The 12,977-nt window shown below is 41.5% G+C and overlaps 1 protein-coding gene and 1 pseudogene across 1 annotated transcript in view; one reads left to right on the forward strand and one right to left on the reverse strand.

Moving 5' to 3' along the window:
* Positions 1 to 12,977, forward strand: part of LOC124775218 — a 385,130-nt gene that overhangs the window by 99,048 nt on the left and 273,105 nt on the right. The window lies entirely within an intron of this gene.
* On the reverse strand, positions 7,304 to 7,421 carry LOC124778293 (annotated as a pseudogene).

The raw sequence follows: 12,977 nt of genomic DNA on the forward strand, positions 1-12,977 counted from the left end.
ACTACATCCAGCATCTCTACGATCGTCTCCATGGGAGAATAGCAGCCTGCATTGCAGCGAAAGGTGGATATACACTGTACTAGTGCCGACATTGTGCATGCTCTGTTGCCTGTGTCTATGTGCCTGTGGTTCTGTCAGTGTGATCATGTGATGTATCTGACCCCAGGAATGTGTCAATAAAGTTTCCCCTTCCTGGGACAATGAATTCACGGTGTTCTTATTTCAATTTCCAGGAGTGTACTTCTAAGCTCTAGGGGACTGATGACCTCAGAAGTTAAGTCCTATAGTGCTCAGAGCCATTTTTTTGTGCTAAGTGGGTCGAGTTTCAAAACAACTTCAGCAAGATGCACTTCGACGGGAAGAAGACGGCGACTGAAAAAGGCAACTGATTTTAGGCGGCAAAGCAAATCCGTAATGCACAGTGTCTATGAATAATTAAAATTAATTGTGGACAACGGTGGTGAAATGTTTGCATCTGTATGCAATCTCATTGCGGACGGCAGACGTAACGAATAATGATGATATCAAGAAATACAATGATATGTTAAGGAAAAAAACAATTACTATAAGAAAAAAAGTATTGCTGCCGACCAGGCTATTTGTGACGTTGGCTTAAGAGCCATGCTGCGCGCATGACGTGGGGGACAATCCCCGACGTTCAGTTCTGCAAGGAAAAATAATTAACAACACAGCACTTAACCAAGCCATGCGATTTTGATAAACACGTTGTCATTCGGACAGTCTATGAGTTTTACGACAGTGGCGAACATTCAATATCAGAAATATTTCGAGAAAATTTAATTGAAAAATAAATTTTACCGGCTCTCCTGGCTCTATGAGAAACATATTAAACGATGTAGGTTTTAAATACAAGCATCCGAATGACGATAGACGGTTTCTACTTGAACGCAACGACATAGTGGCTTCCAGAATTAAATTTTTGCGGAAGATGGATTCGCTTGGTACTTCAGGTGACTTGCGACCTATATTCTAAATGGATGGTTACTCACAAACATTCACTAAAGTTCTTATGGCAGAATCCAAGCCAAAGTTGCGGTCTTTAGGCACGTGTTGAGAAAGCGCCCACACAGATTTTCTTAATGAAAGTAAACTAGTTTACAGTTGTTGCAAAAGGAACATGTTAGGAAATTACCATCCGGGAATGAACATAACTAAGTTTGACCAATTGTGCATTCTCGTTAGCATGTTAATTTGGTCGATATTGGGGCAGTTATATTTTTCACTCTAATATGCGTTTTTTTCAATGGTTCACATCCATTTACACTTCACATGCACATATAATACCTAATGTCGTCTATAATAATCGTGTTGTGAATTTTCCATTACTTCTTATTTCCATGCTCGCTCTTCAGCTGTCTATAGTAATTTTATGCGTTGTAGACTGCCAATATGAATCGAATAACCAGGCTTTTAAAATGTTCAAATAACGTCCATGTACATTGCTTCCATAACGACATGATTGACACAGCGTAAATCAATATTTTACCGCAAAAACATAGTTATATTGATTTTGGCCAAAGCAGGAACTATTGTAATGAGTAACAGAGGGGCATGTGACTGTCAAATGCTTGTGACACACGGCCTGGCAACATGGTACTAACAGCCACTTGCCAATATGTTGCCAGAGCTATGGTCACTTCTGTGTCGTGCTGTCAAGTCGGGTATCGCGACTCGTAGTCCTGTGCTCCATGCTGTTGTCTGATGCGAATGAGTAACTGGCCCGACCGCCACACATTTATGTTTCCACAGTTACGAGTACTTGGTGGCACCTGAAGATGAAGCTTTAGGTCTCTAAACCGGTCAAGCATAATTAGAAATTACTGGCAATATGTGTTCCTCAGTTGCGGATATTCCTCAGATCAAATATTTTCTGCTTCACAAGAGTATTGTAGTATACGTTACATTAATGACATAACTTACAAATAAGACTACGAAGTATTTTACTTTCAAATTAATCATCTGTCGGCATCTACGTGTGTATGCATACTCTGCAATTCACAATTAAGTACCTGCCAGAGAGTTCATCGAACCACTTTCACACTATCGTTCAACTCTCGAACAGCGCTTTCACGCTGAAAGAATATACCCATCCTCGCAGCCTAAAGATCCTCTTCTACAATAATAATGCTAGAAGCCCGTTCTCCAGGAAGTGTAGATAAGGGCTCGCTATAAGATGTTGCGTTAGCACAACAATTCCAATGAACTGTCGATATGTAATAGCACACCAGACCTTTACACAGAAGCGTTCTTGAAAGTGTGTATCGACAAAAACGCGTGGGTTTTCGTTGGACCACCGATGAGATTTACTAGATATACTGATAAGGTCATGAGTGAAAGTACTTCATCAGTATTAATGGAATAACATGGCGATTCGCAATTAGCCAAGAGCGTAATTCCAATGGGGACAGTACATTACAAATGCTGAATAGGTCGCTTAGTAAAACGGCTGTGCCGGTGAATGAATGACTAATATTACGCGTTTCAGGATGTCGCATCATCAAATATTAGTCAGATATGAAGTCATTAATGCGTCAGTTGTTGACGTTTTACTAAGTGACCTATTCAGCATATGTGCAGCACTGTATCAGGTATACATATCTTGTGGTCGTATGCTTTCTGCACGGCTTCTTGTCGCATCTCCAAATAATTCCTGCCGTCTGCATTCATTTCGTTCTGGAAGATGTTTAAGTCGATGTAAATAAGCATAGGTACTGCTTACGTAATGGCCATCATATGCACGTAAGTGAAATATCCATAGGTTTACAATTTCTGCGTCTGCTTCTTGAAGGACTACGCCCTATCATCTGAATTATGGTTCCTTCTTCATTCACACTCCGTCCGTCTGCATGTTCAGATCATATACGACTCCTCCACACAGCACTAGTTTCACTCAGTTTAGCGATAACACGAATACACACTCTAAACCTGGACTGTTAATTTCTCTGTATGCTATTGGACAAATATTATTAGTAATTCCTGAATCAGCAGTTGTAATAGTTCAAACTTAAGTCTTCTCTACTCTAAGAACACTTTATTCTAGAGAAGTATAATAATCAACAAACAACTCGATTAAATCACCCATTTCACTTGCTAGATTATAGACATCGTTCTACCTCAGTGGTTTTCAAGCTTTCTGGGTCCACGGCTGATTTGATCTGAACATAAACACACGCCTACTGAAAAGATCTTTGATCAAGCTGTGTTCATCAACTTGGTCTGGAAAGTACTTCTGATAGTAATCACTGAGCTCAATTAAATGATCCTAAATATAAACTTCAATTCTTCACTCAACTGAAAGACAATGTCTTCCCAAACAGCGTGAGGAGTAGGGAAAACACATGTGCTTTTGCTTTGCTTGCGCCGTTTTTCCCGCGGATACAAAGGGTCGGCATTGTTAATCGGATGTGGCAATGTTAGTTGAAGAATTGGCCGGATGCACTTCCTGCCGCCACCCCGTACCCCCCCTGGGAAGGAATTAGTGTACCCCAGCTGTCTGCGACTAGTGTAATCCATGGAATAGTGCGAAAGATGTTCAGATGTCTGCGAGCCGTGTAACTGAGGCGGGACGCGGGGACCAGCCCGTTCTTCATATAGGGGGATGTGAAAAACCGCATAAAAACCATATCCAGGCTGGCCAGCACACCGGCCCTCGTCGTCCATGCTCTGGGCGGATTCGATCCGTGGCCGGCGCGCATACCCGAGTCCAGGAAGTAACGCGTTAGCGCGCTTTTTTTTTTTTTTTTTCAAAAAGTGCACAAATATTAAATTTATTTAGAAAATAATTCACTTTCGAGTTGTTTTTCAAATTCTTTCAGGAGTTTACTATTTAAGAACAGCAGCTGTCCTGCGGGGAGGTATCTACTGACAACTAGCGACACTGTTTCCACTAATGTCAACGGCATAACTGGATTTGTAATGAACTGTAAATGTTTCTCGAGCTGATTCATAATGATACTTAAAACGTTATGTGCCTGTAAATGATTTTCGTTTCTTTTGCAAACAAGAGAGAACGCTAATCCTGGAACTGCAGCCCAAACAACGAGTATCTCGAGTGCATTTGAAGTTTCTTCTTTCCAGTGTCGCTCGGTAAAGAAACTCTTCATAACAGAATCTTTGTCATCATACTGAGATGGGACGAGTGAATGCTGCCGTCTCATGTAATAATGCATCTGTATTTTATTTGCAAGTCGTTCAAGCAAGTCTTTTTTCTCCGTCGCTGTGTCGAAGAGCTTTACTGCTTTTGCACAGGCTCGAGGATGTTCACTCTCTTGTCTTTGAGTGGAACTAGTTCGATCCGCATGCTCTTCAAGCATCGAAATAAGTGTCCAAGGAATAGAAAAGCAACTGGAATCACTCAATAGAGGAAAGTCCACTGGACCTGACGGGATACCAGTTCGATTCTACACAGAGTACGCGAAAGAACTTGCCCCCCTTCTAACAGCCGTGTACCGCAAGTCTCTAGAGGAACGGAGGGTTCCAAATGATTGGAAAAGAGCACAGATAGTCCCAGTCTTCAAGAAGGGTCGTCGAGCAGATGCGCAAAACTATAGACCCATATCTCTTACGTCGATCTCTTGTAGAATTTTAGAACATGTTTTTTGCTCGCGTATCATGTCATTTCTGGAAACCCAGAATCTACTATGTAGGAATCAACATGGATTCCGGAAACAGCGATCGTGTGAGACCCAACTCGCCTTATTTGTTCATGAGACCCAGAAAATATTAGATACAGGCTCCCAGGTAGATGCTATTTTTCTTGACTTCCGGAAGGCGTTCGATACAGTTCCGCACTGTCGCCTGATAAGCAAAGTAAGAGCCTACGGAACATCAGACCAGCTGTGTGGCTGGATTGAGGAGTTTTTGGCAAACAGAACACAGCATGTTGTTATCAATGGAGAGACGTCTACAGACGTTAAAGTAACCTCTGGCGTGCCACAGGGGAGTGTTATGGGACCATTGCTTTTCACAATATATATAAATGACTTAGTAGATAGTGTCGGAAGTTCCATGCGGCTTTTCGCGGATGATGCTGTAGTGTACAGAGAAGTTGCTGCATTAGAAAATTGTAGCGAAATACAGGAAGATCTGCAGCGGATAGGCACTTGGTGCAGGGAGTGGCAACTGACCCTTAACATAGACAAATGTAATGTATTGCGAATACATAGAAAGAAGGATCCTTTATTGTATGATTATATGATAGCGGAACAAACACTGGTAGCAGTTACTTCTGTAAAATATCTGGGAGTATGCGTACGGAACGATTTGAAGTGGAATGATCATATAAAACTAATTGTTGGTAAGGCGGGTACCAGGTTGAGATTCATTGGGAGAGTGCTTAGAAAATGTAGTCCATCAACAAAGGAGGTGGCTTACAAAACACTCGTTCGACCTATACTTGAGTATTGCTCAGCAGTGTGGGATCCGTACCAGGTCGGGTTGACGGAGGAGATAGAGAAGATCCAAAGAAGAGCGGCGCGTTTCGTCACTGGGTTATTTGGTAACCGTGATAGCGTTACGGAGATGTTTAATAAACTCAAGTGGCAGACTCTGCAAGAGAGGCGCTCTGCATCGCGGTGTAGCTTGCTCGCCAGGTTTCGAGAGGGTGCGTTTCTGGATGAGGTATCGAATATATTGCTTCCCCCTACTTATACTTCCCGAGGAGATCACGAATGTAAAATTAGAGAGATTAGAGCGCGCACGGAGGCTTTCAGACAGTCGTTCTTCCCGCGAACCGTACGCGACTGGAACAGGAAAGGGAGGTAATGACAGTGGCACGTAAAGTGCCCTCCGCCACACACCGTTGGGTGGCTTGCGGAGTATCAATGTAGATGTAGATGTAGATGAAGCACTCTCTTTGTTGCACTGTTATAAGCCGTGTAAAACCGATAGTACAAAATATCACAACTTTTTGGGTTCAATGTCTGAATAAAGAAAGCGAACACCATTACTGTAGCCAGTCATGTAAAACACACGTGACACCAAATGACACTTCACAGGTTTGCGCGCTCGGCTAACCTGTCGAGTGTAGTGAAAACGCATGTATATACGAGTATTTATCGTTTAACATTTTCTTCCACAATAGCAATTTCCTTCTCGAGGGTGAAATTCTTCTGCCAATTGTAGAATGGTGGCCTCATTACCTTAAAACCATATATTCGAATAATAGAGTTCTTCAAAGACGTCACAAAGCTACTTCAGCTTCAAAACAAAATCACTGTCTATGATTTTTTCGGAATTCATATGTTTCTTTTACACAAGGAAAGAACAAAATACAGTCCTGAGTACATACACCAATTTCTAGCCATTTACACATGAAAGTGAGTGAGAGTTACTGAAATAAATTGAGGGTAAACTCACATTTTCTGAAAATGCACTGCGACAGAACGTTAGTACACTCTATAAGAGGTTTCCCATTCACTCAAGATTTAATATTGCAGGAGTATATATGGAGTATACGAATGAGTACATTTACAGATCAATAGCCCAAGCAGTTCTGAGACACCGGTATCGACCCATGCTGAAACACCCATACTGTAACATGATGTAGCCTCCACGGGCGGTAGTGTAGGTGCTGACTCTGGCAACCAGTCGATCGTACAGATGACAAATACTGTCCTTGGATACGTTATACCAATGTAGCTCGATCTGTTCACGTAGTTGTGGAAGATTTGAAGGTTGACGAGTCGTACGAGTCACTTCTCGTCCCCTCATATCCTGCATGCGCTCAACAGGAGGTAAGTTCAGAGATCGTGCTGGCCAGGGAAGTTGCTATACATCTTTCAGAGCACGTTGAGTCTCATGGGCAATGTATAGGCAAGCAGTATCCTGTTGAAACAACACATTACCTCCCTGTTACGATAACGGTGAAAGGACGGGTATAACAACTTTCTATGCGCACGGAGCGCTGTTTAGCGTCCTCCCCCCCCCCCCCCCCCCCAGAAACAACAATAGTGATCGAGAGTTGTAGCACCCCGGACCATAAGGCCTGGGTAGGGGCCAGTGTGGCTTGGACGATTGCACTCTAAGAGACAGTCGTCATCAGGTCTGCATCGTAAGCCCAGATGACCATCTAACAAAACTAAACTCCTGCCGCACAGGCCATGAAGGCCCAAAGGCACCGACTGTCATCCTCGGCCCACAGGCGTCACTGGATGCGGATATGGCGGGGCATGTGGTCAGCACACCGCTCTCCCTGCCGTATGTCAGTTTCCGAGACCAGAGCCGCTGCTTCTCAATCAAGTAGCTCCTCAGTTTTCCTCACAAGGGTTGAGTGCACCCCGCTTGCCAACAGCACTCGGCAGACCGGATGGTCACCCATCCAAGTGCTAGCCCAGCTCGACAGCGCTTAACTTGGGTGGTCTGACGGGAACCGGTGTTACCTCTGCGGCAAGGCCGTTGGCAGACGACGATCACTTGCATGCAAATAGAATCTGCTTTCATCGCTGCGGATCACGGCATTGTCGAGCCGCGCGTCGATGCTGCTGCGTGACTGGAAGACGGAGGTGAGCGTGTCTCTAGTCCCACTGCTAATAACCGATTCGTGCCGACACGTCTGAGCCCATAACCCCTCTTATCTGTGCTGTGGTAGCCATTGCTGTATAATCTGCCACTGCTGCCCTTACAGTACGACGATAATAGCGGGTCTCTGTGCTCCATGGACGTCGAGTTCATCTACAGGTGTGAGAATGTTCACGTGACCACAGACACAGCGTGTGTAGCTTATGTGGCACTTCTCCGAAAGGACCATATCACAATTTGACCCGTTTACAACTCGCTCAGCCGGCTGTAGGAAGCACGAATTCGTCTCCTTGGCCTGCGTGCTTCACACGTTTGCACAACACTGAGCCTTCAGGCTGTGAGCATTCCCTGTTAAAGTGTGGATACACATGACGCTCTGTTAGCTATCCCACTACGATGTCTGTTGGCGAACGACGATGAAACCGTTATCAGTACATCTACTATACCCCAGATGGCATATGCCGAATTCGGATAAAAACTGACGTCTTCTTTCCACGTGTATTACTTTTTTCCGGCAATGTATCTCGATTTAAATGGCCCCTTTTTAATAAAGTCTACCACCTCGAGCGCAGATTAGAGGACCTCATGAAGGGCAGAAGCCAAGCTTTTTGCTCTCATTGATCCTCGGTGAATAAAACAGTGTGTACAAATAGCGACAGGAACGTCTTCACAAATCAGAGCTTACAATTTAGTGTAACAGCCACCCATAGTAACCTCCTTCTGTACACACACCATCACGAGTTTCCAGTTAGTATTGTTTACTTGCACAAAAAAGTGTACTATTTGAAAGATATCTGTTGCTTTAGTTCCAAGTGTTATTTTTCGTAGAAAAGAAGAAGTTCAATAGATTTGTTGTTATATATAAACCGCTCGTAAGTAATTAGATGCAGCTCGTCATGGCTGTCTGTAGCTTCATCAAAGTGATAGCGAAGCCACCAATACCTTCGAATTTTTCAAGCAACTGGTCTTTACTGTTGTCAACCATATCGAATATTCGACTAATAATGTCTGATAAATGCCCACTTGTTGGTAACTTGTCAGTTGACTCAAAGACCGTGTCCAGAGTAGCTAGTAAAATATGGAGGCTTCTTGCTCTTTGCTGTATGGTAGGAAACTTTGTAAGAAGGAAGAAATGCCTTTGTAGGAAACGTAGCGTGTTTAGTGAAAGGTTGTTTTCTTTCTTCTATTACTTTTAGCTATGAGAGAAATATTGTTGTGGTTTGCTTACCAGACTACTGAGATTCGACTACAAAGGTAGTTTTATTTCTTTAGGAAGCATGCTCTTAGTAACTAGTACTTTGATGCGAACGACACACTGTGGTCCTTCTTCTTTTCGAACAGCAGTATACTCATAATCGAACTACTGTCGTACTACCTGCAGTTTTGTCTATTCGTGTCTCTAAAAACGACTTGACACTATTGAAATGTCACTTTTCTTAATCACATTAAAAAATATGATCCCTGTTGTTGGCAAAGACACACAAGTCACAGATGACAAAGAACAATTATAAACGATCTGCCTTCGACAAAACTCATCTTCACACTGATTGTTAATAAAAACAAACAAGTCACATAGTAAGTTTCGACTACCATAGTAACAACATTTACTTGCCAGCCCGTTAGACGTCACTTCTAGCGCGCACTTAGTTCCTTGCTTCAGAAAGGAAAATAAACTAAATTACCATTTTCCTGAAATCACCGTGACGCCCCTAATGCAAGAGCACATGACCTACGGTCTGAATACTCATGTTTACCATAAATTCTCTACAGCCTCGTTTCCGTTACAAAACCCGTACACAAGTTCCTTATCTTCATACTTAGCATGTGAAAATAAATACAGCACACTTGAAGCGATACTCTAGAATTATCCAGGAAACCCCGATCAAAGTCAAAAATTTTAATTGTATAATCGCAAGTACCACTTCACGATTTGAGTAAACTCATAGCAACTTGGGTAACAACATGAGGAATGAAAACTTATCTCTGTTATCAGCTGTATCTCAGAAAAGAATAAAAATTGAATAAGCTATGTTGAAGGTTTGGTTCAGATTTCTTGATCCTACCTTCTTCTAAGATATCTGTTATTCCTCCTTCATTTCGACAGCCTAATTACACCCCTAACACAGATCATCTTCAAATACGCGTGAATAACATTGCGAAGCGCAGCTTGGCAGTGGAACGAGGATTCACACCCAACTCTGAATTCTTTCCCTATTCAGAAGCTACGCTTCGCAGTAATACTCATATGTATCTGAAGATTACCTATGTTGTGGGCAAAGGTGAATTTAGGCCTAGGCAGTCTAGGCGGCTGCCTAGGGCTAGTGATGGGGCGATTGACTGTTTTTAACAAACGATTGGTTAGTCGATTGTTTTTTTCATTCAGCCGGTTTTTGCAGTCGAATTTCACAAGCGTATGAAACTAATCTTAGCTGCTCACTCATCGTGTCTAAGTGGTTTCATTCACTGCGAGATAACCGACTGAAACAAGTCTCCGTCGGTTGCGGCCGTTATATGAATGTTTTCACACGGGATCTGAATGATTTTATTTAATACTTTTTCAGTCTTTAAGTTATACCTGAAACATGACAAGTGTCGATAGCTTTTTTAAACACAAATAAATTATCTTATTTCACGGAGATATGAATAAAGAGTATATTCCTAAAACTAAAGTAAATCCCAAATATATGTATTTACTTACTGAAATACTAATTTTCGTACTTGTGGGATTAAATATTAATTTTTGGTTGGTTTTAAGAGTTTAATATCTGGTGCTGCATTGTACGTTTCTGTATATATAAATGAACAATCACTTTTTAACATGCTTTTATTAGGTCAGTTTTTTGTCCTTTTTTCGGTACAAATTTTCAATTGGTTTTAAACTAGTTTGCCGATAAGCTAGCGACTTCCAACTTTCAAAGTAGCTCTGAACTGGATGATACTGTAATAATAACTCGCTTTCGAATCTGGTGTGTGGCGGAGGGTGCTTTGTTTTTCGGTCTGTCTGTCTCTGTTGGTACAAATTTTGCAATTGATTTTAAATTGACTTACTGATAAGCTATAGACCTGAAACTCTCAACTCGGAACTGGATGACAATGCAATCGCTTTTTTCTCTGGTTTGTGGCGAAGAGTTGGCACTTGTTGTGAGAATTAGGTTTGACTGCCATATTAATTCTCTTTCGAGTCTGGTGTGTAGCGGAAGGTACCTCATCTGCTCGGTACAAATTTTGCAACTGATCTTGAACTAACTTTGTCATAAGCTATAGACTTGAAACTTTCAATTTAGCTTATAAATAGATGACAATGCAATATTAACACGTTTTTTCTGGCGCATGGTGGAGAGTACGTGATTGGTGTACCACTGCCATTTCCCTGTTTTCTTGTCCCAATGGCGAATGTTTCGCACTTAAGAACCACTGCTGCTAAGCTTCCCTGTCAGCTCTATTCTCTCTTGTTTTTACATTCGCGATCTTTTCGTGAGATATGCCTATGAGGAAGCAATACATTGATTTGAACATAAACTGAAATAAACCTGAAGTTTACCGTATATCTTGCTGTTATCTCGTCAAACTGTTTGAAATCAACTGAAAAATTTCACACAAATAAGACTAAAAAGCAGAGAATAACTATTCAAATAGAAAAACTCTTTAATATAACATGGTTTTAAAATGGACTAATAAAATTAAATAATCTCTCCTAGCGTGATACAGATTCCTAACGCCGTACAGAAAGCCCAGAAAATCTGTGCATGTGAATTTTTAATAGCTATGACATTAGTTGTAAAACTGAAAACGAGCGGCGTGAATATGTAGCTACTGACGTAGATTTCTGTATAAAATATTTACCTTACATACATATAAATTGCTGAATATTCAAATGATATTGCGTTGGTGCACATCATCATATGTTGCCTATAAAACGGAAAGCAAACTGTCGCTAAAAGGAGGCAAGGTTCCTTTCTTCTTCATATATCCTTAAGGGATCCATTGTGCTCACCTTTGCACCCTCAACTAGGCTGCAATACGTCTGGATTTCCCCGGTTTGGTTCTGCTTTTGAAGTCGTGCAGAGACGTGCTGTATGGATTTTTATACAACTGTCCGAGGTAAACCTGGACCTTTTCTCGTGCCTGCGGAAATTCGATTGATTTGAAATGGATTGTAATAAACCTTGAATAAAATTCACTAAAGGAAAACCTAACTATGGATTGTAATAAACCTTGAATAAAATTCATTAAAGGAAGACCTAACTATAGATAGTTTCTTCGTTTTAGTCTACTAGAAACGCAATGGCAAGCACGCTTAGCCACTGTCCTATGCATATACCACTTTGATCACGTATATGTTAGAAACGTGAATAGATAGAAAGGTCCGGTTTGCGGCGTAAGGTTCACGCACACCTGAAGCTGGTTTTTTTTCTTATTTTCCCATGTTAGCTATTCACTGACCACCCTCCAGCAGTTGGTACACTGCGTGGAATGGTTTGTACAGTCCAGGTCTGACACCCATGTCCTGAGGAATCCCATTACATTTTTTTCTTCGGCCGGGGCTCGTACTAACTGTGAGCTCGCATCAGAGCAGCAACAGCACACTTTAATGAGGACATCCTACGCTGGACGTGGAATATCGCTTAGATAACCTGTGTGCTACAGACGGCGCACACATTTAAGTTGACCATCCGTCCCCCCTTTTCTCGTGACAGTCACGACTTTTCTAGCTCTGCCCAGAATTTTTTCAACAGCATCTCAGGACTCCTATTTGTCCCGGATTTAACAATTATGAAACGATTTATCTTGAATTGTATGTTCATCTCGCCTCTATCGGTATGCTGTTACTGCAAGCGTGTTTTCCCAAATGAGTATTATACGGAGCAATGACAAAACACAATTTTTTACAGAAACAGTAAAAGCAATGTTAGTGGCTAGGTTGAATTATTATGAAACTTGAATTCAACATTTTCGTAAGGCAGTTGAAGAATACAGACATGCTGAAGAAAATGCACCGCATTCATAAATATTATATGGCTGCTCGCACTCCTTCGTGTTAGAATGTACTAATAAAATATAAAGTAATGGACTTTTGTAACGAATTAAAGTGATAGTTTGTATTTATTACTTTCAGTACAGGCTTTTTTGTAATATAAAAATTTTTAATATGTCAAAAACTTGGCTCTAGAAAAATTGGTCACCTTAACACATGGATCCTGTTAAGCGACTACTAGAACCTGTAACGTCCCACCGGTTGGTGAGTAGTTAAAAATGGTTTAAATACCTGTGAATATATTGCCTTCGGTGTCCCTCGACGACTACGTAGATGAGCGAAAATATGCTTTTTCAATAAATACAGGATACCATAATGGATTTCACTACAATGATATAGGCCACAACTGAAGTAAAGTAAGTGTGTAGATTTATTCACTTCAAAACCTGCATCTTATTAGCTC

Source organism: Schistocerca piceifrons, chromosome 2 (assembly GCF_021461385.2).
Source record: "Schistocerca piceifrons isolate TAMUIC-IGC-003096 chromosome 2, iqSchPice1.1, whole genome shotgun sequence".
NCBI lineage: Eukaryota > Metazoa > Arthropoda > Insecta > Orthoptera > Acrididae > Schistocerca > Schistocerca piceifrons.